The following is a 27,877-nucleotide window of genomic DNA, read 5'->3' on the forward strand; positions in this document are numbered from 1 at the left end:
TTTTCCGTTTTCAATTCATTCCTATGGGAAATTGCGTTTCCAATGGCATTTTTCGACTTACGAAGGTGCCTTCGGAGCGGATTAAATTTGTAAGTCGAGGCACGACTGTATTTTAAATCAATACATCTAAATACATAAATAAGCAGCTATGTGCACGCTAACCTTGAAAAGGGATTAAAGTCACCAACATGTCTTTTTTCATACCAGTGGTATCAGCAGCTTTCTTGATAATCAGGTGGAGATAAAAAGGTAAAGGTAAAGGGGCCCCTGGCCCTCAGGTCCAGTTGTGTCCGACTGTGGGGTTGCGGCGTGCCACCTGGGTCCCCAGGTGGAGATAGACATCTGCAATAAGCACATGATGGAAGACCACATAGAATCAAGTCGTCTGAAGGGGGCGAAGCTGCAAAGTAAGTCTAAAATACAGTAAGGTGGTTTTCTGAAAGTGTGGTATGAAGCCCATTGCACGTTGGATGTTCAGGAAATAGCACTTTGGTGTCAGTCCTGCCACACGGTGATGAGAACACCCTGTTTTTGTGAATTCATTCAGAGCTGACTGTAAGGATTCCCATCTGTGTAACTGTTCAATAACTGAAAATAGTTACAGATGCCACTCTATGGATGACATTGCAGAAGTTCTCTGATAGCCTCTTAAAAGCAGCTACAGAAATTCAGCCGCAATCACACTTCCAATACTATTCTAAAGTGCACTGGGAGCCACTCTGAGAAGAAAATAAATCTTGTTTTGCTGGCTTCTACCAAATGGCTCTTTAGCTTTGCAAGGAACGCTTTATCTTCCTCTTAGAAAGCAAAAGTAGTTCCATTTTGGAATCATTACTCTAAAAAGGTACATTAAGACTTCTATACATCACTGCAAGAGATATCTTCTGGACGTCCAAAATAAAAGCTAGATGTATCTCAAGCAGGCATGCATAACTCAAGAAGAATTGAATTTTAGAGTTGGAAGGGTCTTGAGGGTCATCTAGAGCCAGTGTGGTGTAGTGGTTAAGAGTGGTATACTTGTAATCTGGGGAACCGGGTTCACGTCTCTGCTCCTCCACATGCAGCTGCTGGGTGACCTTGGGCTAGTCACACTTCTCTGAAGTCTCTCAGCCCCACTCACCTCACAGGGTGTCTGTTGTGGGGGAGGAGGGGAAAGGAGATTGTTAGCCGCTTTGAGACTCCTTCGGGAAGTGATAAAGTGGGATATGAAATCCAAACTCTTCTTCTCTTCTTCTTCTAGTTCAACGTCCTGACCTATGCAGTGCTTGTGACCCACCAAACCCACTACAAGCCAAACACCATGTATGAGCCTAACAGAGGTTCAATAAACCACCTGCTTCCCCCGCCTTCCTGAGACTGTAGAAACAGGAATCCACAGGGGACTGCCACTGTGCCACGGATGGTATTTGATGTGATGAATCTGAAGTTGTACAGACCTGGTTTAAAACATAAAAATTAGGTATCTTAGTGAACTGGTTTCTGGAAAGTGGAAAAGACTTTTTGAAACGTCCTTCTGAAAAAAGTTTCGAGTGAAGCATTTCACCACTGTGGAATTGCACACATGCCTTCAGAAATTTTCTTTCCCACTGAGATCATCACTGCCCTCTCTTTACAGATTTCCTTCTATAGTTCAGGAGTTGGTGAGTAACCTCATCATGCTTTCTGTGCCAGGGGCTAAATGCCAGCCATAAAAATCACTAAAATGAAGCAAGAGGGAGAGAACAGAATGTTTGCTGATTCCTTTGTCCTGTTCATCACGGAACCCCAAATTAACTTCAGGTTTTATCTGTAAACAAGAGCACAAGGCGAGAAGAGATCAAAAGAGCTGTCAGGTAGGAAACAGAGTGCAGAGAGACAAGGCGGGTGCTGTGGAGATGCAGGGACATATAGTAGGCAAGATAGTGTTGAAAAAGTACTTGAAAATGAGGAAATACCGAAGATATGAAGAAGACTGGAACACAAATATTGGAACAGTCAGAAAAGAGCTGTCTTGCAGGAAAGAGCACCACAACCTAAATGGTTAGAGCTGGAAATGTATAAGCATGTAAAACCTATGCTGTTCTGAACAAGAAATACACCACCTCAAGGAGTCACGGTCTGTTAGTTATGTCCATAGGCTGTTAGGACTACGGAAAGGGACAGTCCACATGGTGCTCTTCGGATGTTCTTGAATTTCAGCTCCCATTGGCCTCAACCAGCATGGTCAATGGTCAGGGATGATGGGAGCTAGAATGTAACAACATCTGAAGGACACCACATTGACTACTCCTGGACTAGGGGGACGGGATAAATCACCGGACCTCATGCCACTACTTCTTATACTTTAACATGTTGTTAGATAAGGATACTGTGGTTTAAAAATACAGGCTTCCAAATCCAAGTGAAATAATAATGTTTGTGTTTGCTACCCACCTACTTCACTTAAGCATCAATAGTTAAGGACCAGTTCTAAGGTCCATATTTCAGAAACTTAGCTTTTGGAGTGGTTCCTGTGAGCATATCCAAGTGAAAATCTATTAGTTGCCAGTTTGTTTCTAGGCCAAATTCAAGGTAACACTAATGTTTACTGCCTTCTTTCCTACAGACCCCCTTGGGTGTTAAGAACGATGGAGCAGGCCTCCTTGGTAGTTTGGATGCCCTCAGAAGATGGAGGAGTGGCCTGGGAGAGGGAATTCTCATAGATTGTGGAACTCCCTTCCCACAAGGGTGCATATGGCTAAACAGTTTTTGATAAATGCTGAAGACGCACCTCTTTACTCCGAGATGTACATTTTTAGGACCCACTCAATTTTTGTGATTGTAAGTGATTGTAAGAAGAAGCCATTTTATTCCAACCATAACTTACGGTACATACAGAGCACAGAGAGACATCACTCTAAGTGTAAATGAGACGTTGCATAGACTTCTTTTTTTAAAGAAAAGAAAGAAAAACAATTATGTGAGGCTACAATTTTTAGTAGATGAGCAAGAGAATGGAGGGGGACTTAATCTTTCCCCTGCCTACTCAAAATCACCCAGAAAGCTTTGCCTCACAAAGCTTGTGTATTCCCTTGTGTATTTACAAGGGAAGGAAGCACCTGCTCAGCTCAAAACTCCAGTCTCCCACTCCCAAGGCTGCTTTCCATTTTTCAAAAAAGAAATTGGGGCATTGTTACATACACACATTTTCACGCAGCACCGAAGGCACTCCAAAAATATCCAGTGCATAAGTCAGAATATGCTATTTCAGATTCCTCTTCATGGACATGAAGTAATTAAGACCATATGTATCAACAGTCGTTCCCAAACCAACTATGTGAATAAAATTGCCAAGGGTTTATTATTATTATTATTCTTACTGCACCACATGCAGACAATTCTAGATTTAAAACTTTTCTTCTGGGCAGTTCATACAAGTATCCGAACAGTATTCTGATTGGTCTCCACCCTGAGAATGGTAAGCTGTGCATTTATGAGACGTGCAAAATGTCAGGGGACTAGAAAGAAGTGTTGTGTTCAGGAAGCATATGATGTGACTAATGAAGGCTAGCAAGGGGTGTGGTTATCATGAGATAATAACTTCCCTTCAGTGCCTTTGTGAGAATTGAGACTGTAAATATCTCCTCTGTGTCTCTCTGGGGCATGTTTATTCACAGAGAACTAAATCTCCTAGGGTTTTTTGCATGGCTGTTATTAAAACACTTTTCAGGTGCGCATTTGGCGAAGGTGTCAGAAGCTGGTGGCTTTTTTTTTTTTAGTTGGTTGGGCTGCAGTTTTTAAAACTTTCTTCCTTCCCCACATCAGGAGCGGGGGCAAGGCACATGGGCTCAGTTCTTGGATTTATACATTTTCAGGGGGACATATACATATCAAACACCCCAAACATCTGCACTTTCAAAACATCAGTGAATGATTGCCTCTGGTTGCATACAGCATTTGAAAAACCAAGCCACTTCTTTCCCTCAGATGGAACATGAGAAGAGCCCACCTGGATCAGACCAGTGGCCCATCTAGTCCAGCATCCTGTTCTCACATTTGCCAACCAGATGCCATGGAGAAGTCCAAGTCTTGAGTGCAAGCATTTGCAATTCCCAGCATCTGGTATTCTGGCAGTGGAGATAAAATATAGCCAACTTGGTTAGTAGCCACTGAGAGCTGTCTCCTCCATGAATGTGTTTAATCCTCTTTTAAAGCCATCCAAGATGGCGGCTATCATGACTACATTTTGCAGAAGTAAATTCCGCAGATTTCACTATGTTGTGTGAAGTGCTTTGTTTTTTGTTCCTTCCAATATTCAGCTTCATTGGGTGGCCTTGAGTTCTTGACAAGCCAAAGCATTATGTTTCAAGGACAGCATAAATGGTTTTAATTTAGGGCTCTTACTTTCTTAGACCAGTTCATAGCAGATGTTCACATTTTCTGTTATCAGCAAGACACTTGGATTTTGCCTTGGTCTAGACTAGTGTTTCTTAAACTTGGGTCCCCAGCTGTTGTTGGACTACAACTCTCATCATCCCTGACCACTGATCCTGCTAGCTAGGGGTGATGGGACAACAACAGCTGGGGACCCAAGTTTGAGAAACACTGGTATCTCCTTCCATGGGAAAGGAAATTCTTCATATGCTAACTTGAACCCCCTGCCTCACAAGTTATTTGTAGATGCTTTCTTCATTCCTGGGAGTTGTCTAATTGTGTGACTCAAACTTCAACAGATTCAGCAATCTCTGAATGTACCTTTCAAATTGCAGAAATTACTCTGACTAAACTCCATCTATTCCTAACCCGCATATTACCCTGCTCATGCAGAGTACACAACTTCTATGAGTGAGGGAAGTGGCTAAAAGTAACACCTGGTCACCAATGCAAAATTCCAGAAGTTGGGCAATAGGCCTTGTGTATACACAATCAAGCCATGTACAATGTGTGGTGAAGAAACCAATAAGTTATGTGGTACATTTGAATGTGAATCTGTTTTTAGCAACCCTTGATTCTTAAAAAAAAGGAGGCAGAAGAAACTCAGAAATTGCACATACAGATTTACGCCCCTACATACTGCATGCTTGATTAATGTATACATGCAGTGGGGTGGAATGGAGTAGAGAAATAATAATAAAGAAAATATCCAATAACTCTGAGAGTTGTTAAAAAGTGGAAAGGATTAGACAGCAGGTGAAGGTATTAGAGCTGAATGATGTGGGCTTTTGATCGAAAAACAGGCTGATGAACATGGGAAAGAAAATAATCAGTAAGGAATATCCAAAGGTACAGTAGAGCAGCTGTTGACAACACCATCTGCTCAGAGCATTTATTTATTTGTTACATTTATATCTCACCTTTCTTCCAAGGAGCTCAAGGCAGCAGTGGTAGCAGCAGGAACAGCTGCTGGACTTGGAAGAGCAGATGGGAAAATATCTGCACTCTCGGACCTCCATGTTCTGCTGTTTTAGGATGGGACAATTGATGATCTTCCCTTATTGAAGGATAGAGTTATTCTGACATGACCCCTTAGGGGAAAAGCATTTATTTTTGCTGCCCTTGTTGCTGCTGTTAATGCAGGAGCCAGAGGGAGCATTGCCTTACTCCTAATCATGCCTTTTCAACCCTTTTTAATTCATGAAATTACTGTTACCATCTTTTAGAGAAGCATGTGATACCCACCTTCAATACCATCCATAGCACCTGGCATGCATGATTGATTATTATGATTGATCATTGCGATAGCAACTTGAGCTTCTCATCAGTCTGAACTGATAGTTGGGAACCACTTTAAGAAGCACGGGGGGGGGGGGATGAATGGATTGGATTTTGTTAGTATTTCACGCCTCTGATGCCGCAGATGAGATTGGTGTAAATCACATGCCTGTCTGGGAAGAGTGTGGGAACGGAAGACAGTCTTATCTCTTCCGCTGTATGTACTTATTGTACTGTACTTTTGCTTTTACTTCTGCCTGTTCTTCTCTCGGAGCTGGAGATAGAAGACGCCATGATTCCTTTGTCTGTACATAGTGTGTAAATAAATACATAGATTAGCTCTACGATGTCTCACACTTCTTGCTGAGTTATGCTAGAAGATTAGTGTGCATATATCATTTGATATATGTCACTAAAGCGCACTGAAGAAGGGAAATGGCTTTTCCAGAGCTGTGCATACTGGAGGACGCTCGGAGTTCAGGGGCTGCAGGGCGTTTTCCAACATGCATTTTACTACATTACCTTTGAAGGATGAGAAATCGTAAGACAAACATTCAGTCTCCATAGCAGAAGGGGCTAGAGATAAAGATCACACCCTCAATTGGGGTTGTTTGTTAATGGCTACGATCCAGCCAATGGTAAGGCCAGAAAACCATTTCAAGTAGATTTGGAGGGAGTGCAGAGCACAAATAGTGCCATTGAGTTGAGCTGCAACAACAACAACAACAACAACAACAACATGTGGCATAAAGTATTGAAAGTTCAAGGGTTCAGTCCTAAGTGTGGGATTGAAACCTTCATTCAATGTCCTGTTAATGGAGCAGTAGTGAGGAAGGGGGTTTTTTCTTATTTTTATTTTTCAGTTTTACTCCCATTGTGAAATAAATAAGAACATAAGGAAACAAGAAGAGCCTGCTGAACCAGCCAGTATCCTGTACTCACAGTGACCAATGAGATGCCTGCCATGCCCCCAAACCACCCCCAGCATTTCCCCATTGCAACTCTGAGGTTGCAGAAGCAGAAGAATGAATCTGACATCAAATTTCCCACTCCAAGGTTGGAGCTCTCTCTTCCCACCTGGGGAGGCAACTTGCTGCTTTCTATGATGCTTGGGATGCCCTCCCAGGGACCATAATTTTGCAGGATTAATGAATATATTCTTCAGCCCAAACCACTAATTAGAGAGTGTTCTTTTCTTCTCTCCCAATCCCAGTGAGTTCCATATGAAATTGCTAATGGCTGAAATGACATTCTGGTCATGTTGACATGTTCTAGAGATGGTCTACACATGCATTTTCATCACTTGACTAGCATCTAGTGGTGGCTTGTATATATGAGTAAGCCATTGCTCCTGATCCATATTGAAGGCAGGGCTGTCATATCACCGCACCTCAAACCCAGCGCTTTTCAAAGAAATCTGTTCACCTATTAAGGAGAAATAAAGCTGCATATATGCATTTATGAGCCAGCCCTTCACCCCTGCTTCCTCAATTCATCACCTTGAAAAAATGAAACCAAAATATGATTTTAAAAAGGAGTGCTATTTGTTTTAAAATATAGCATGCCATCTTTTCCAAAGGAAAAAGACTACATTACAACTATACTGATAGTATGTGTCCATTGTCGTCAATCAAAGCTCGCTTGTGGCTTCTCATTATTTTCAGTTGCATATCCAATTATGCACAAATAAATTTCACTCTCCGATTTCATGCCCTAGATTAATATTAATCACAAATAAATCAGTATTGCCCTTGATTGTCTTTGTCCCCTCTGAGACTAGAAGCAATGATTGTGCTACATTGGCTCACACCCGTTATTCGAAACAAAATGCAATGCCTTTCAAGAAGTTACATATATATTTTTTCAAACTTCAACTTCTTCTAAGTAGCAACACACTTGTCTTTGAAAGCAGGTATTCACGGACCTGTGTGGACCTTTCCAGAAACGCCAGGAGTCAACAGGGCTCTGAATGATAGAAATGGCTGGTGACATTCCAAAGTTTATTAATTCCATGTCAAAGGTATCATATAGCCTTGTATCCTTTGCAAATCAGCTCTTCATATAGAAAAAAGGCAACAGCTTATTCGCAACCACATCAAAGGCGCTTGCATGATTCACATCTACTAAATAAACACTAATGTCCAATGGCAGTAATACAGCTATTTATATTCACTGCTTGATTTAACCAGTAGAATTCCTTTAATACAATAATAAGCATGAGCGCTTTGCTGTGAAAAATAAAGACTTGTGTGTTAGTGGTATTCAGGGCTGTTTTTAACACCATATCAAATTCTGACATTGGTTGGCTTGAGAATCTTATATACGCTGATTGTCTTTCTATAATGACAAAATAGAGCACTTAATGTTAGATTAAGTCTTGGGGGATGGTATGCCCATCCTTCTCTCTGTCTGCATATGTATTCATATATATATATATGACACACACACACACACACCTGCAATGACAATTAATTTATTGCCATTGAAATTATTTGTTTGAAACACAAATAATAATAATCCTGCTTGAGCTCTGTATCAAAAATATCGATCACATATGGTTTTAAATTGCTGTATGCTGTATTTTACTGTCAGGTTGCTTTGAGGGTGGTTTTTTTTTACTGCAAAAAGCGACTGATAAATGAAACAGAGTGAAATAAACAAATAATGTGACTCCATGCTAGAATTGTGCTATTTGCCAGTTTTGTGTCTGGGCATCTTCTGCCAGATATGTTTTGCCCTTTTCCCCAGCCCCATTCATCACACGTTGAAACATTAGACTGAGTTTCCTTATCTTCTATTCATTTTTTTTTCTCAGGCAACAAACATCTTTGTCCTCATGTGAATGCACGAACATTCATAAACATTGTTTCTTTTCATTACACAGGGAGCTTAGAAAGGTTGTAGATTACTGTTAGTAAATTTCCGGCAACATGATCCTTCTCAGATACTGAGAAATTCCACCGGCAGTGTGTGAAGCATGGTCGATTGGAGATTCGGCTTCTTCCCTCAACCTTCACCCGCATCTAGTTTTTAGCTTCCCTCATCATTTACATCCATGTGACCCATTCGTAATGCTTAATCTGATTTGGATAAAGACTTTGCTTGGATGGTACAGTATGCCATAAAATAGCAGAATTCTATTTCCCACTATTGCTGATAAGGCCGAATCAGCTCAGACTTGTGCTTTGACTTATTTGCTGATTTGCTTGATAAACAGCAAAGCTTAAGGCCCTGAAGGAAGATGGATGTATGCAGAGCTAGAATAACAATGAAGAATGTTTGGGCATTAAGTACAGGGACTTTCTCTGAAAACTACATACACTGTCATATGATTTGAAAGCTTTGCTATACTGTATGTGGACTTATTTCCCCCTCCAAATTATTGTTAGCAATAAGGGGAATTGGGAGGAAAAGCTACTACTACTACTATATATGATTTTGATGATATTTTGGGACTTAACACATATCTCCCCAAATACCAATAATGATAACTTTCATGGTTATTGGTGGAAGGCAAGGAGGGGGAGAAAAGGTGTGTAAATTTGAGAGATTGATTTATCTATTTGATAATGCCTGAGAGATGCTCCCTATATAATTCTCCTGTCCTTCTCTAACAGTGTCTGTTGATTCTGACCTACTTTACTGAAGTACCATCCTTTCTAACACTTTTAATTTGCTTGAATTCTACAAACTGTTGTCTTGATTCATAGCAATTGTACCTTGTGCAGGAATGTCTTATAGATACAATTGTTTTAATGATAAGGATTGTCGGAGACCTCTTGCCATTAGTAAGAAACCTTTTTCTAAAAAATGGAAATAGAACCAAGCCGAAGAAGGGAGAGGTACAGGGAACTCAGCATTTATTTCAGAACTACAAGTGTTTCTTCCTCAATAGTATCTTTGGGAGAAAACAGTCTTGGGAGGTTTATGTTAGAGATGACTCGAGTCTTAGTTTTATAATAATGCTCATTTTGAGGAATGGCTGATACAGCAGCCTTTGGCACATATAATTATGACTTTGAAATACTTCCTTATAATAATCAACATGATTATCACATTTCCTTGTGACTTGTCAGAACAATTTAGTGGCATACATTTTTTGATTTTCATCTACTGGAACTGGGATAGGGAAAGGCGATCTGCCCCACCCCCATTCTTCTTGCAAATGGGTTGTACTTGCCCCTACATTCCCACCACTAGCTCTGACTTAGGCACTGCCACCTCTGATTCTAACTCTGCTTCTCATTGGGCTCTTAGCTGCTGCAGCTTCCCACTGGCGATCTCAGAAGGGTGCCATCACGGCTGCCCCCCCACCCGCGCTGGGTGCCACACCCCTGCAGGCTGCGCGCCACACCCCATGACACGTGCCATGCCCCTGTGGGCGGCGCGCCACACGTCCAGGATGCGCGCCAGCCCCCGCCTGCTCTCCACCACTGCAGCTTCTCATTATTAGGGGCATCAAACGTTCAGTACCCCAGCACTGAATGCCATCAGACACATATGATGAAGTCACCACCATTGCCACCATGAATGTAACATCATTTTGGCTGTGTTGGTAGAGACAGGTTGTATATCTCCTTTGGGGATTTGCGGTGGAAATGGCATTTTTGCATAACCCTGCAGAGTTTTACTTACAGTGATTCATGGCAGCTATCTCTTCCAGGTCGGGCAGCTACCATTACACTTTCAACTGTTTCTTTGTTTGTTTACGCTTCAGTTTAAGACTCTGTGGGTGACATCCAATTTAAATGAGAAATACAATAAACATTTCATTAAAAAAAAATAAAAGCACAAGAGCAGATACAAAATTCAGGCCATTTTCCTTTTATTAGAAACATTGCCCAAAAACGTGTCTGTAAAGTTTCCGAAAGACATTTCAGATTTGTTCATTTGAGAGCTTTACATAATATGGGAACATATACATCCATAACTACCTTGCCATGAGTCGGACCACTGGCCCATTTAGCTTCTCTGATAGGCATCAGCTCTCTACGACAGGGAACTGTTCAAGCCCTGATCCCTGAAATCCTTTTTACTGTAGATCAGGCATAGGCAAACTTGGCCCTCCATATATTTTGGGACTACAACTCCCATCATCCCTAGCTAACAGGAACCAGTGGTCGGGGTTGATGTGAGTTCTACTTCCAAAACATCTGGAGGGCCGAGTTTGCCTATGCCCGCTGTAGATGCTGGGGGTTGAACTTGGGGCCTTTTGTTGCCCCTCATTAATGATTACCTGCCCACACTCTAAGAAACATGTTTTTTATTTGTAAGACATCTCATTTTTCGCAATGTAAAAAGCTCAGTTTGAAAATGGTTGAGTGTCTTCTTACTTGTAAGATTTCACTTTGATGTAATGATTTAGCTCTTCCATAATTTTATCAGCTCCTGAAAATATGCAGCATGCTGCAGAAATGAGCTTGGAGAGTTTGCCGATATCTCTCCCTCATGGTACAAGGTGTCAATCCTTTTTAATTGCTTAAACTTGACTTGTTCATGAACCCATGATGTAGTGACCTAAACAATACAGTATAATATTCAACATGGCATTTCAATGTTCATTTGTTCTTTTTATTCCATGGAAGCATTTCTCCCTTTTTGGCTTCGAAGCACAGATTAATGGCCTGTAACCAAGCACACTCTCAAAAATGTCAAACTTAATTGAAAAAGGGAAATCACAAAAGAAAAAGTTATGCACCATAACTCCTTGGGGTCTCCTTTCTAGAAGCTCTGCAAATTCTTCTGGTTCATTAATCAAACCTGAGAGAGGAGGGTAAGCTATCAGTTTCCCCCCTTTCTATCTCTGCTGCTATTTCACCCAGAGTCACTGGTCACCATCTGTTGCAAATTAACACCCAAGCAACCATCCTGGACTCTGCTCTGCAAGCCAAATGGTAAGACATATGGTGAAAGTGAATAATATAGAAGTTCTTCTTTAACACTGTTGGATAAACTTGAAGGAAAAATACAAGAGCTGGGTGCTCTGCTGTACCCTGATGGCTGAATAAAGGGTCAGGTACACAGGCTGGGTCAGACTAGGGCCAGTTTATTTAAGATTAACCAATAAACACATCCTGAGGGAGAACACCTAGGCTGAAGGCAGGAATGAAGAACCAACTGGGGTGCTGTTTTCTCTCCAGGAGAGGCATTAGCACACCTTCTTTCTTCAGTGACTTGAGAACAAAAGACTACAACAAAATGGCGATTTGCAACTGAATACCTTACTCATATGCTCTAAGGTTAAATGCCAGTCAAGAGAGAGAGCAGAGCAGAGATACATTAACGGTAATAATAATAATAATGACAGCTGCCCTGAATACAGAACTGACCTGCACCTACATGGACAGCTGTGAATCCAAAATGACTCCCAGGCTGCGCACCTGGTCCTTCAGGGGCACAGTTACCCCATTCAGGACCAGGGAGTCCTCCACACCAGCCCGCCCCCTATCCCCCAAGAACAGTACTTCTGTCTTGTCAGGATTCAACCTCAATCTGTTAGCCGCCATCCACCCTCCAACCGCCTCCAGGAACTCATCAACCCATCATGTACTTGGAGAGTTTTTTTTAGCTTCAATGGAAATTCCCCAATGTTCCCTTTAGCGACACACACCATTTCAATGTACAATTAAACAATTACACTTAACAAGCAAGGGGCAAGACTGGGGGAGGGATTCTAATTTGCCAACTTCCATGCCCACCACCTAAGTCATCTGCATCCGTTTGCCTATTGAATATTTACCAAACCCATAATATTTACCAAACTTGCCAAAAGTTTTTGAAAGTATTGGTGATTTCCCCATTTGAGGCTACAAAATAAAGTTGGACAAATCTGAAGCATTTGGATACCAATGGATAGCAAAGCATGTTTGAGTATCAGGGGAAATTGGCCCTTTTAAATGGCAGACTAAGCAGCTTAAATACTTAGGGATTCAGATGACTGAAAATGTATCTTAATAGCATATTAGTGAAAATGAGAATTGATGGGAAGAAGTGGGGAAATCTGAATCCTGGTGTATGGACAGGATAAATAATTGAAAATGAATTCTCTGGTAAACCAAATGAATATACTTTGTGGACTCCTTGTTGTTGTTGTTGTTTTCAATCCCCAGATTTTTTTTGGAAGGGAACCTGAGGATCATCTAGTCCAGGGGTAGGCAACCTAAGGCCTGTGGGCCAGATGTGGCCCAATTGCCTTCTCAATCCGGCCTGTGGATGGTCCGGGAATCAGTGTGTTTTTACATGAGTAGAATGTGTCCTTTTATTTAAAATGAATCTCTGGGTTATTTGTGGGGCATAGGAATTCGTTCATTATTTTTTCCCCAAAATATAATCCAGCCCACCACATAGTCTGAGGGCCCATGGCTGAAAAAGGTTGCTGACCCCTGATGTAGTCCAACCTCCTGCAATGCAGGAATATGCAGCTGCCCCATACAGGGATCAAATCTGCAACCTTGGCATTATAAGCACCATGATCTAACCAACTGAGCTATCCATGAAGAGCTCTAACTGGCTACAAGAAAATAATAGGCTAACTACAAACAGTCCTGAAGTGAATGTGAAACAGATGGCATGGATAAAATAACCTAAATGTGTAAGGCAGCAATGCTAACCTTACTTACCTGGGAACAAGCCCACTGAATTCAAGAGGGCTTTCTTCTGAGGACTTTCTTTCATAGTTAGGCACGCACTGTAATTGATTAACTGGTTAAGTAGACTTTGCTGTTGATTAACTGTTCGGCTTGCAAATGCATTTTGTTGCATGCCCAGGCCCGAATGGATAGTAATAAAAGGACACAACACAGCTTAAAGGTAAAGGTACCCCTGACGGTTAGGTCCAGTCACGGACGACTCTGGGGTTGCACGCTCATCTCGCTCTATAGGCTGAGGAAGCCGGCGTGTGGCCAGACAGCATGTGGCCAGCATGACTAAGCCGCTTCTGGCAAACCAGAGCAGCGCATGGAAACACCGTTTACCTTCCTGCCGAAGTGGTACCTATTTATCTATTTGCACTTTGATGTGCTTTAGAACTGCTAGGTGGGCAGGAACTGGGACCAAACAACGGGAGCTCACCCCATCACGGGGATTTGTACTGCCAACCTTCCGATCGGCAAGCACTAGGCTCAGTGGTTTAGATCACAGCGCCACTCGCATCCCCTAAAACACAGCTTAAATGGGATCAAATCAGACGACAACTTTATGGACTACTGATGTAAGTGGTTTGACATTGGCACTGGGCAACCATTTAGTTCCGGGTCACCTGCTGGAAGTGATGCCAAGGGTCAATCCAGCAGCAGGGGATTCCTACGACTTCTATCAAATAGGGGGACCCCCATGAGGATTAAAGCATTGATGAGTGCTGAGGCCCCTACCCCTGCTTGGGCATAGGGGCAGAAGCAACTCCCCCCAGATCCCTTTAACGGAACGCCCTATATCTGGAGAGGCAGGCAGAGACCACAACCTCCCTTCCATCCAAGACCAACTGTACGGCTCGCAAATGCATTTTGCTAAAGAAGAGCTCTAATAAAAATAGTTTCTCAGGCTTAGAAGTACTCACCAGAGAAAAGAGACGTCCCATAAGCAACTGTGTCTTTCTTATGCAAATAAAAGATTAAGCCTTATCTCTCTTAACTTGTGGGTTCCACTGAGGGGGAGAAAGAACCAAAAGTTTTCCGATCTAGGTTTTTTTGGCAAACTCTTCTCAATATTAACACTTATGTTTATTTCAACATAATCTTTCAAACATTATCTGTGCCTTCAAAAATGATATCTTGTAATTCTGCAGTAGTTTATCCAACAGATCATTTCATATTGACAAAAAGGGGTCCTGAGTGATAATATGATTCCACAGCAATAAAATATTTCTAACCAAAATCAAATGGAGACCATTCTCACTACTTTCTCCAAGGCAGAGGAAAGAATAAAAGTGAATGGGGACTATTCTCTTTAACTAAAAGGGGGGGTTGTATGTGGGGGGGGTGTCTCCCTCCCCTTACTGCAAACTATTGCAACCATACCAAGAAGCTAGGAGCACCAAGATCACCACAGAAAAGATGCAGGGCCTCACGTCTTTTAAATCTTCACCTTTGACTTCTCCTAGCAGTTCTTCAGATATTACTTCTGCTCGGTCTTTTATGACATCTCCAAAGCAATCACAGAACACAATACTAGTCTAACAACCATGCTCAGGGGTCCTTTCAGAAGCTTATATTGGATTTTGCCTGTTACAGATTTGAAGCAAGGGGGCAGAAATCCTGGAAAAAGATAAAATTGCAGACTTGGGAGGCTGAAGACTCTTGACCCTGATGCTGGAGGATGGCAGCCTATTTTCATAATGTAATGGAAACAACCTTTTGGTGTGCAGCTGAAGCAACAAGGGGAAGCCTGAAGAGTAAGGAAGTAGGGCAGGGACTAGGAGCGGCAATTGTTTTGTCACACGAAGTTTTCTACCAGGGGAAGGTACTATAAAGAACCAGAGGAGCAGTGGCCAAGTGCTCCTCTGAGGAAGGGTGGGACAAAGCCACATAGCAGTGAGCTCACTTAAGTCACTGCATGTATCATAGATGCTTTAGTTGAGATTCCTGCATTGCAGGGGGTTGGACTCAGAGGCGTAGGAAGGTCAGGCGGTACCCGGTGCAAAAAAATTATTGTCACCGCCACACATATTGATTTGTGGTTTGGGTTTTCTTTGCCAGAAAAAATGGTTTTACGTTATTTCATATTTTCTTACAAAGGAATAATAGGTAAAGGTAAAGGTAAAGGGACCCCTGACCATTAGGTCCAGTCATGACCAACTCTGGGGTTGTGCGCTCATCTCGCATTATTGGCCGAGGGAGCCGGCGTATAGCTTCCAGGTCATGTGGCCAGCATGACAAAGCCACTTCTGGCGAACCAGAGCAGCACATGGAAACGCCGTTTACCTTCCCGCTGTAGCGGTTCCTATTTATCTACTTGCACTTTGACGTGATTTCAAACTGCTAGGTTGGCAGGAGCTGGGACCAAGCAACGGGAGCTCACCCCGTCACAGGGATTCGAACCGCCGACCTTCTGATCAGCAGGTGGCTTAACCCACAGCGCCACCTGGGTCCCCACAAAGGAATAATAATAAGCAATAATAAACTTTTCTTTATATCCTGCCCTCCCCGGCAGAAGTCAGGCTCAAGGCGGCTAATATCAGATATATAACATTGGTATAAAATCAAACAATAATTAAATTACCTCCTAAAAACATGTCAAAATCAAATTAAAGTCTAATTAGATGGCTTTCCGCAGCGTTAGGGTTGGGAACAGCAAGTGCTCCACTGAATTGAAATTTCAGCCTTCATGACATAGGAAAACGGCCAGGTAAACAGTTAAATAATAATAATAATAATAATAATAATAATTTATTATTTATACCCCGCCCATCTGGCCGGGTTCCCCCAGCCACTCTGGGCAGCTTCCAACAAAACAGAAATTCTAAAATACAGAAATCCATCAAACATTAAAATACAGAGATCCATCAAACATTAAAAGCTTCCCTAAACAGGGCTGCCTTGAGATGCCTTCTAAAGGTCTGGTAATTGTTGTTCTCTTTGACCTCTAGTGGGAGGGCATTCCACAGGGTGGGAGCCACTACCGAAAAGGCCCTCTGCCTGGTTCCCTGTAACTTGGCTTCTCGTAGTGAGGGAACCGCCAGAAGGCCCTCGGAGCTGGACCTCAGTGTCCGGGCAGAACGATGGGGGTGGAGACGCTCCTTTAGGTATACCGGACCGAGGCCGTTTAGGGCTTTAAAGGTCACCAACACTTTGAATTGTGCTCGGAAACGTACTGGGAGCCAATGTAGGTCTTTCAGGACCGGTGTTATGTGGTCTCGGCGGCCGCTCCCAGTCACCAGTCTAGCTGCCGCATTCTGGATTAGTTGTAGTTTCCGGGTCACCTTCAAAGGTAGCCCCACGTAGAGCGCATTGCAGTAGTCCAAGCGGGAGATAACTAGAGCATGCACCACTCTGGAGAGACAGTCAGTGGGCAGGTAGGGACTCAGCCTGCGTACCAGGTGGAGCTGATAAACAGCTGCCTTGGACACAGAGTTGACCTGTGCCTCCATGGACAGCTGTGAGTCTAAAATGACTCCCAGGCTGCGCACCTGGTCTTTCAGGGGCACAGTTACCCCATTCAGGACCAGGGAGTCCTCCACACCCGCCCGCCTCCTGTCCCCCACAAACAGTACTTCTGTCTTGTCAGGATTCAATCTCAATCTGTTAGCCGCCATCCATCCTCCAACCGCCTCCAAGCACTCACACAGGACCTTCACCGCCTTCACTGGTTCTGATTTAAAAGAGAGGTAGAGCTGGGTATCATCAGCATACTGATGGACACCCAGCCCAAACCCCCTGATGATCTCTCCCAGCGGCTGCATATAGATGTTAAAAAGCATGGGGGAGAGGACAGAACCCTGAGGCACCCCACAAGTGAGAGCCCAGGGGTCTGAACACTCATCCCCCACCACCACTTTCTGAACACGGCCCAGGAGGAAGGAGCGGAACCACTGCATAACAGTGCCCCCAGCTCCCAAGCCCTCTAGACGGTCCAGAAGGATGTTATGGTCGATGGTGTCAAAAGCCGCTGAGAGATCCAGCAGAACAAGGAAACAGCTCTTACCTTTGTCCCTAGCCCGCCGGAGATCATCGACCAGTGCGACCAAGGCAGTTTCAGTCCCATGATGAGGCCTGAATCCTGACTGGAAGGGATCCAAATGGTCCGCTTCTTCCAGGCGTGCCTGGAGTTGTTCAGCAACCACTCGCTCAATCACCTTGCCCAAGAATGGAAGATTTGAGACTGGGCGATAGTTGGCCATATTGGCCGGATCTAAAGATGGTTTTTTAAGAAGCGGTTTAATAACCGCCTCTTTCAGCGGGTCTGGGAAGGCTCCCTCATGGAGAGAAGCATTTACCAACCCGCGAAGCCCATAGCCCAGCCCTTCCCGGCTAGCTTTTATAAGCCAGGATGGGCAAGGATCAAGGAGACAGGTGGTTGGTTTCACTCGTCCAAGCAGCCTGTCCAAATCCTCGGAGGTAACAGATTGAAATTGATCCCACAAAACTTGACTAGACAGGACTCTAGCACTCCCCCGCCCCGGCCCTGCTCCCACGGTGGAGCATTTACCAACCCACGAAGCCCATAGCCCAGCCCTTCCCGGCTAGCTTTTATAAGCCAGGATGGGCAAGGATCAAGGAGACAGGTGGTTGGTTTCACTCGTCCAAGCAGCCTGTCCACATCCTCGGAGGTAACAGATTGAAATTGATCCCACAAAACTTGACTAGACAGGACTCTAGCACTCCCCCGCCCCGGCCCTGCTCCCACGGTGGAGTCTACCTCTTCCCGAATCTGAGCGACTTTATCTGCAAAAAACTTTGCAAAATCATTGCAGGAGATCATGTGGCCCATACTGGGCCCGGATGGAGCAGGTGGTTCCGCTAAATTGAGAACCACCTGGAAGAGTCTCCTGCTGCTGTTTTCTGCAGATGCGATGGAGACGGTGAAGAAGGTCCTCTTCGCCGTCGCCATTGCCACTTGGTAGGCTCGAAGTTGAGCTCTAGCCCGTGTCCGGTCTGATTCAAAATGAGTTTTCCGCCACCGGCGCTCTAGCCGTCTCAATGACTGTTTCATCACCCTCAGCGCCAGGGAAAACCACGGGGCTGTCCAGGCTCCATGCAATCTGAGAGGGCGCTTCGGAGCCAGACAGTCAATAGCGCTGGTTAACTCCGCATTCCAGCGGGCCACCAGGGAATCAGCTGAAAGGCCATCGACATGGGATAAAACATCCCCTACCACTCTCTGGAAGCCAATTGGATCCATTCAGTAGCGGGGGCGGACCATCCGAATCGGTCCCACCTCCCTGCAGAGGGGAAGGGTTGCGGAGAAGTCCAGTTGCACCAGAAAGTGATCTGACCATGGCACTTCTTTTGTTTCACTTTTACTTAATGTCAGATCACCAACATCCATAGAGGTAAACACCAAGTCCAAGGCATGTCCGCGGCTATGAGTTGGGCCAGACTTATTCAGGGACAGCCCCATGGTGGCCATGCTTTCCACGAAGTCCCGAGCGGCTCCTTGTAAGGTCGTGTCGGCATGGATGTTAAAATCCCCTAAGACAACCAAGCTAGGTGTCTCCAGGAGCACATCCGACACGACCTGAAGCAGCTCGGGCAGGGAATCCTTGGTGCAGCGGGGAGGTCGGTACACCAAAAGGAATCCTGTACTGCCCCTATTGCCCAACTTCCAGAACATGCACTCAGAAAACTCCATCTTACCAATAGGACGCCTGGTGCAAACTAATGACTTCCTAAAAATCACTGCAACCCCCCCTCCCCGCCCAGATGGCCTGGGTTGCTGTGCATAAGAGAAACCTGGTGGGCAAGCAGCGCCAAGAACGGGCCCATCGGCTTCATCCAACCAGGTCTCTGTCACACATGCCAGGTCAAATCCTCCATCCACAATCAGGTCGTGAATGGCAGTGGTCTTATTCATCATCGACCTGGCATTGCACAGCAGCACCTTCAGGTCATGTGGGTATCCCTTGCTGATTCCAATATCCGTCCGGTCAGGACCAGACCCGGAGGCAGGGATAGTCTTCAGACAACGACTAAGTCTGCCTCCTCGGTAATGACATGGTCTGGTCTTAGCGTAACTCCTCCTCCTACCCGTGACCACTGAGATCGGTTGTCCCAGTGCATCCCCCCCTGTGGAATCTGCCCCAGCCATTTTGCTTGCTGGGACCCCCTCCCGGGCAGCCCTGACCCCTCCCCTTAAAAACAAAATAAAACCTCTGTAAAAAACAGCAAAGAACAGAACAAAAGAAAAACACAAAAAACACAATAAAACAATAAAACCAAAAACAATAAAAATTACAATACACCAAAATTTAACATATTCCCACACCCAACTAAAAATCCCTCCCACCTACCACCCCAAAGAAAATACCCTCCCACCTACCACCCCAAGAAAATAAAAACATAAAAATTCTTTAAAAAGCATTTTAAAAAGAACTCTGTGCTGTTTTAAGTTCCCCTGGGCAGCACCAGCAGCAGAGCAGCGGCGGCAGTCCTTATGAGGCCCTCCAGGCCCCGCCCTAGACCAGGTGGAAGGAGGCAGGGACAGGGCCTGTGGGCACTCACAGCAGGAGAGAGTCCTGGGCAGCACCCACCACACAAAAAACACAATAAGACAATACTAACCAAGAAACAAAAATCACAGAAGTAACAAAATTTAAAAAATTCCCAGACCCAAGTAAATAACCAACCCCCCAACATAATGTGTTTAAAATGATAAAAGGAGAATTTAAAACATTTTTAAAAGAACTCTGCACAGTTCCGAGTCCTCCTGGACAGCAACAGCGCTGGGGGCAACAGTCCCCAGCAGGGCCGCCAGGCCCCGCCCTAGGCCAGGTGGTGAGAGGCAGGGACAGGACCTGCAGGCACTCACGACAGGGGAGTCCTCCTGGGCAGCAGCAGCAGTGGAAGCAGCAGACCTATTTGAGGCCTGCCAGGCCCCGCCCTAGGCCAGGTGGTGAGAGGCAGGGACAGGACCTGCAGGCACTCACGACAGGGGAGTCCTCCTGGGCAGCAGCAGCAGTGGAAGCAGCAGACCTATTTGAGGCCTGCCAGGCCCCTCCCTAGGCCAGGTGGTGAGAGGCAGGGACAGGACCTGCAGGCACTCACGACAGGGGAGTCCTCCTGGGCAGCAGCAGCAGTGGAAGCAGCAGACCTATTTGAGGCCTGCCAGGCCCCGCCCTAGGCCAGGTGGTGAGAGGCAGGGACAGGACCTGCAGGCACTCACGACAGGGGGAGGGGAGGGGAGGGTCAAGATATTAACTGATAAGCATGAAATTTCATATATAGCTATATAATCTCTAGTGTAGTAAGATAAGACCTTTGGAGTAGGTATTTTTTTAAAAGGAAATGTTTTTTTATGAACCGCCCTAGTAGGGCAGTAATTGTTCCTTGATAATTTGTCACCCCCCTCCATGATGGAACCTGGGGTGACCCTCCCCCACTTCCTACACCCCTGGTTGGACTAGATGACTCTTGGGGTCCCTTCCAACTCTAAGATTCTATTATCTTGGTAGCAAACCATGGGTCCAAGAAGGTCTCAGCCTCGCTACTGAAATGCAGCAGTTTAAGGAGCAGAAGCTGAAGTTTCCTCATAGCCGATAAACTACACCGGTGGTATATATATTTTATGCACATACTTATTTTAGCTGAGTTTTCTTTTGAACACAGTTGTGATATTTATTATTTATTTATTCATCTATTCAATGTTAATTGCCTCTCTCCTCCAAAACCATACATAAAGCACATGTGAGAAGCATAGCTGCCAAGTTTTCACTTTTCTCGTGAGGAAGCCTATTCAGCATAAGGGAAATTCCCTTTAAAAAAGGGAAAACTTGGCAGCTATGGTGAGAAGTGGCTACTGAACTCCCACAGCCCATTAAAAAAAATTCCCCTCATTTTATTTTATTTAGAATTGGACATTTGTTTCAAGCTGGTTTTCAAGTATATCCATAGGCATCTTTGCTTGCTACATCAGGCAGTAGAAGCCGTGATTTGGGGAGGAGCTCCATGGAGCTAAGAATAATAATTACATGCAAGCAAGATATTCTATTTTAAATACTTTTTTCTTACTGTTTTGGCCCAATCAGGTTCTTATTTTACAATTCCATGACTCCTATCTTCTTTAATGTTCGTTGTACGAGGGGATTAATCATGCCCCAATCTGTATTCCTTCAGCTATCTGCTTCAATTGTATTACGATTGCCATAAATATGATTGTTCCATTGTTTTCCTGAAGTGATTACCTATCCTAATATGCTAATGATGTGTATAATTTTCATCCCCATTTCTCTTTTTAGACCAATTAACAAGTGTGTAAATTTCAAATAAACAGTCTAATTACATTGATATAATTTATCTGATTTTAGGATCATCATGATAAAAGAGTTTCAAAGATAAAGACTTTCTGCCAAAGGCAGCAAGGATGTTGAATAGAAGGGATGTTCACACAAGAAACATCTCACTTTGCCTAATTAAGCTACATTTTATCCCTCCTCCTTTGCAAGAATTGTACTGTGTACTTATTGATGACAATATTAACAATTTTTAATGTTCAGGCTGGTGGGTCCGTTCTCCTGCTGAAAAGCTAACTACCTAAACTCACCAGAACAGAGTACTGGTTTTTTTTAACGAGTATTATAGCTTCTCTAGGTCAATGGCACCATTGTGGTTGGTAAAAGGTAAAGGTAAAGGTACCCCTGACCGTTAGGTCCAGTCACGGACAACTCTGGGGTTGCACGCTCATCTCACTCTATAGGTCGAGGGAGCCGGTGTTTGTCTGCAGACAGCTTCCGGGTCATGTGGCCAGCATGACTAAGCTGCTTCTGGCGAACCAGAGCAGCGCACGGAAATGCCGTTTACCTTCCCACCGGAGCGGTACCTATTTATCTACTTGCACTTTGACGTGCTTTCAAACTGCTAGGTTGGCAGGAGCTGGGACCGAGCAACGGGAGCTCACCCTGTCTCAGGGATTCGAACCGCCGACCTTCTGATCGGCAAGCCCTAGGCTCTGTGGTTTAGACCACAGCGCCACCCGCGTCCCTTTATTGTGGTTGGTAGCATATGGCAATTGAATTAAGGGAGGCTGTCAGACCAAGCCTCAGCTGGAGAGACCCGGCCTTTGCCTGCTCATTCACCTACATTATATATAAATAAATATGTTCTATTGATCTTTGTTTTTAGTTCCGCTTTTGCTTTTAACTTGTTTTGAACCTTTTATTATTTTATTGCCTGGTTTTATGTTTCTATGTTGTTGTAAATACAGTAACTGTGATATATATTTAAGGTACAGCGGTGTAGAAATATTTAAGTATATAAACAAACAAAAAAGCAATCCCAATTTTTTGCCTCTGGATTTGAAACCAAAACAGACCTGAAGAACACCATCTAGGTAATATAGCTTAGATTAAAAAGAGCAAGCCATGGCTGGAGAAGGCCATGCTCATTTGGGGCCCACCAGAACATATCTTTACTCAGCTCTTTATTGTAGTCTGTAGCTGTACTGGAACTAACTTTTAACTGTTTCTATATACTGAACTGTTTTTAAATGATTGTATTTTTCTTATATACGGAATTATTTTTTATTGTTTTGTATATAAGAACTGTTTTTACACTTTTCTTGTTTTATGCATATAGCTGTTTTCTTTGTTTGACAATTGCATATTTTATTGCTGTAACCCGACCTTGTGTTAATGGGTGGGTAAGAAACCAAGTCAAATCAATAAGCTGCTCACCAGCAACAACAGGTCTCAGAGGTACAAAACTCAGGGATCAGGTTCTGCAACAAACCCAGCGGCCAATTCTGTCTGGGCTTATCTACTCAGGCAGCACAATAACGGGACCAAATGTCAGCAAGAACATCAAGAGTTCATTCACCTGTTCATCTTCCAGTGTGATATATGTCATCATCTGCCAGCAAATTTGATATATGCCATCAAGAGGCCAGTCCCTATGCAAAAGAATCAATGGGACACAAATCAGACAACAGAAATAGTAGTATTCAGAATCCAAGAGAGGAACTTTACCACGACACTCTGTTACTGACCTCAAGGTGGTCATCTTTGAACAGGAGAACTTCAAAGGGAAACTCCAGCATGAAACTGCTGAATTACAACTTATCAAGAAATTCATTTGAACACAGTTCAGTCTGAATAGAGGCAGTGCTTTTCTGTTGCATTACAAGTGTTCATTTACTGAGTTATTGCTGAGTTATTGTGCTGTCACCAGTGTGCCTAAATTCAAGCTCTGGTTCATTGGTCAAAAATATCTGTAAATCAGAAGGCCCCTTTATTTACCCAGCCTGTTTATTGCTGCTGTTGGACTGTGGAGTGGCATAATCAAAACTTATGTTCAGTTATATTCAGTTTTGTTCATGGGGGGGGGGGGGTTCCCCTCAGGCCCTCGAGGTAAAAATTGTGAAGGCCTTTCACTCTTGCATGCCTTACATTGCTTCACACTAAAACAAATTATAAGGTGTCTAATTACATTGACTTGATTAGTAAGCATCTTTTAAATGCATAATCTAGTATCAGGAGGTGTGGACTGTAGGCAGAGGTTCAAAAGAGGTCATTCTACCATTAGCATTTGTTGTAACATATTGCTCCCTTTGTGCTCTCCACAATTCTGCAACTTCAGCAGACCAGACCAGAACAGCAACAATCGTAGTCCTTGACAAGCAGTGTTATAAACATACCTGTTATATATTTGTTTATTTTTATTTATATATTTAGATCTCACCCTCCCTCTAAGGAGCTGAAGCCGGCATGCAGAGTTCCCCCCCTCTCCCATATTACTGTCACAAATTCGTTTTGAAGTAGGCTAAGCTGAGAGACAGTGACTAGCCTAAGGTCAAACAGTAAGCTTGATCACTTTGGTTGCCATTTTCTGAAGCTTTTCCAACTCGCACAGTATTCCAAATGTGGTTGCATCCTTGATCTGTATATGGCATTATGATCTCAGCAGTTTTATTTTCAGCTTCTTCCATAATGACCCCTAACACAGAATTTGCCTTCATAATACACCTTTAGGTGAAAGGCAAAAACGTTCCTTTTTAACAAGGCCAGGTTGATCTGATTGAAATCCTATGCTCTTTTAAAATATGGCTCTTTTTGGGGGGGAGGGTTGTTATTGGGTTGTGGTTTTTATTTTGATTATATATATTGTGGTTTTTATGTTGCTCTTTTCTGTGAACTGCCCTGAGACCTCTGGGTATAGGGCAGTATATAAATTCAATAAATAATAATAATAACTTACTGCACACTGGGTTGACAACTTCATCAAGCTATCCACTACAACCCCAAGATCTCACTCCGGATCTCAGTCAGTACCAGTTCATACCTCGTGAGCACATATGTGAAATTAAGATATTTTTTGTGTGCTGAAATGCATCACTTTACACTTGTAGTGTTAGAATCAAGGGAAGCTAAATTGGGTGGTATTACGAGGGCTGGATGTGGATCCTCTTTAATTAATCAATGGCCCCTCATTGGAAGGACCAGAAGATTTGGAGGGCACTGCTTGGCTGGATGTGAGCTGAAAGCTAAAATAATATGTGAGGTGAAAGTACCCTTGTATGTTGTCTGCCAGGCTTTTTGCTGACTCTATTTTAAACAATGGTTCAGATGCCATATCCATCAATTCTAGGAAAGGGTATTTGGACTTACCTGGCTATAGATGAGCTAGCAATAAGAACACAGCCATCACCCATCATCAACATCTGTGGTTGCTTTCATAACATATGAGATGCAGGAAGACTGATTTTCCTTCGAGGGGAAATTCTAGAAAGTAGGTCACACAAAACACAGGTGTAAACATACAAGTTTGTTCAGCATGCTTCAGAAGGACAGTATACTTTTCAGATACGGCACGTGTACAAAGTTAGACCTTGACAATCCGATGAGTAATTGTGAAAAGAAATCTTCGTTAGTATCCCCTTGGACATTATTGTAAATGGCAATTAGTGAATTTTTATGGATGTCAACTGATAGAAAAAGGAATACTGATTTGGATTTTTTCTTGTTTCTTTAGCCCCATCTCTAACTTGTACACGTATATAAAATGGACAGAGATTCTGGAGCTATGAACCAATGTACCGGTAGCTTTTTCCAGGCACTGTAACAGCATGAGACTCTTGAGACTAACATCCAGAAAGGGAAGCAGCAATCAACATTTGCCAAGATTCCCTAGACATCTTATCTTACAAATTAAAAACTATTATACTTTAGGGGAATCCGGATTCACTGTACAAAATAAAAAGTGAGATAGGGTCTAGTTGAGGGCAACATGATATGGACAATGGCTAGAAAAACTGGACTCAAGCAAGCCTCAAACTTACAGAAAAGTCTGGTGCGGAAAAGCCCCTAACACATAATTCATAATAGGTGCTTGACTCCCGGCATTTGATCTTTCCACAATAAAATATCCCTCCTAATACTGACCTCCTCCCTATCAAACCATTTATTTACAGATACTTTTGCAAGTAGTTTGGGGCCTTTAACTGGACAGGCAGCTGTTTGAACTACTGCTCCAAACTTTGCTGTTCCCTCCTTAGAAGAGTATGGATTGCAATTTTTTTTGAGGGCAGAAAGAACTGATGATAACAAGAATTAAAAATTACCACAAATCAGACTTGTGGGAGGGACACATCCTAAAAGAGAAAACACTGCTGCATGAATACTGGGCTGCAATAATTTGATGACAACATTGTTTGGATTCTGCAGAAAAAGTGAGTGGTCAAAAGTAACAGTTCCATGGAAAAGGGATAGAATGGAAACCTAGTGGAGCTTAGTTCACAGAGTAAACTGATATGAAGCAGATCATCACAGCAGTTGGGCAATTTTACCTCATCATTGCAAAAGAAAAGTAATGGTGGCTTAATTTTTTTTTCAAGGAAACCTGTGATACCGTAATTTCCTTCGTAGGAATATCCTTCTGTAAACCCGTCGCAGAGAAGTCCTTGCTGAAATATTCTAGGACAGGCCATAGATGTGAAACTTCCCCTGACTTTGCTAACAATTTTTGATGGTTTATATGCAAATTTACCTTATAAGGAAATGTTATCATTCTTGTTAATGGCTGCAAGGCAAGGCATTGCCAGGAATTGGAAGTCAAAGAAAAGACGTGTGGTTTAAGAACAGTTTGGCACTGATAAAACAAATAAAAGCGCTCTTGATTTACAAGCATAACTCAGTGGTAGCATATATGTTTTGCAGGCAAAAGGTCTTAGATTCAATCCTTGGCATGCATCTCTGGACAGGGGAAGGCTTGTGTCAGACAGCCACACAGTCTAGACAAAACTGAGCTAGATGGACCAATTATCTAGGGTATGTTTATAAGGCAGCTTCCTATGCACACCTGGGGGTCCTGTAATGAGACACAATTTAAACTTGAGTTAGATATATGGTACTACACACACACACACACACACACACACACACACACCATGCCAATATAAATCTCAAGCATCTTACATTCATAATTCAGTTCCTGGGGGAAATCAGACAGGACTTTGGCAGGAATACACTTACTCCATGGTCCTTTGCATTCCACTCATTCTAGGTTGCTGCTGCTATCACAGAGAGAGAGCTAAGCGTCAGAGGAAACTTCCAGTTGGAGGGCAAGACTGTAATTCCTCTATCTACTAAATGGGCAGAATCAGCTCAGAGTCTGTCCTGAGAACCAGCCTTGGGGGCCTTGGTAAAAGGAGTGGCCATCATAGCTTCCCTTCCCTTGGAAAGGATTTTACTCTGCAACCATATAAAGCCCCACTGTCTAGGATTGTGGCAGTAGGGTCATTTGAGGCAACCTGAAGAATCATCTGCTACAATTCCCCCTCTCCATTGTTCTGCTTCAGGCTGCAAGCTCTCTCTCTCTCTCTCTCTCTCTCACACACACACACACACACACACACAGCCTGAAATGGTGTAGTGTCCAGCCTTACCACTTAATTCTGCTGACTGTATGAATACTTGGTTGCTTCTGCCACTGCAGAATTGGTATTCCAAACTCTACTGTCTAGATCAGCTGTCGTCAACCTTTTCGGGACCCACTTTTAACGCGTTTAGAGACCTTTTACCATAAATTTGCATAGTGGCAGTGTTCCTGTTGCAACCCACCTTGGATCAAGTCATGACCCACCCGTTGAAGACCAGTGGCCTGGTCCATTAGCGCAAACAGGGCCCTGCCCCGCCAACTTCATTCTTCCCTTAGCCAACTTGCACCTGCCTGCCTTCTTACCCAAATCCATTCCAGGGAGTGGCACTGACAGCATCCTCTTCCTTAGTCTCAGTGTTGGCCTTGCAGAACTTTGCAGGGAACAGGATGGAGACGAAACTAGAGCTGGCTGACTCTGACTGTCATTGGCTCTGACACCACCTACTGTTGACATCCCTGCCAGTGTGCCAGTGTGGTGTAGTGGTTAAGAGCGGTAGACTCGTAATCTGGGGAACCGGGTTTGCATCTCTGCTCCTCCGCATGCAGCTGCTGGGTGACCTTGGGCTAGTCACACTTCTCTGAAGTCTCTCAGCTCCACCCACCTCACAGGCTGTCTGTTGTGGGGGAGGAGGGGAAAGGAGATTGTTAGCCGCTTTGAGACTCCTTTGGGTAGTGATAAAGCGGGATAT

General features: G+C 43.7%; 1 long non-coding RNA gene across 1 annotated transcript in view; it reads right to left on the reverse strand.

Annotated features, from left to right (window-relative positions):
• Positions 1-22,812: 22,812 nt before the first annotated feature.
• Positions 22,813-27,877, reverse strand: part of LOC148687690 (uncharacterized) — a 28,908-nt gene continuing 23,843 nt past the window's right edge. Inside the window, exons 2-3 of the long non-coding RNA XR_015950494.1 lie at positions 24,920-25,033; positions 22,813-23,205 (exon numbers count right to left, since the gene is read on the reverse strand). This is a non-coding gene — a long non-coding RNA (uncharacterized LOC148687690). The remainder of the gene's footprint in view (positions 23,206-24,919; positions 25,034-27,877) is intronic.

Source organism: Zootoca vivipara, chromosome 1 (genome assembly GCF_965207765.1).
Source record: "Zootoca vivipara chromosome 1, rZooViv2.hap1.1, whole genome shotgun sequence".
NCBI lineage: Eukaryota > Metazoa > Chordata > Lepidosauria > Squamata > Lacertidae > Zootoca > Zootoca vivipara.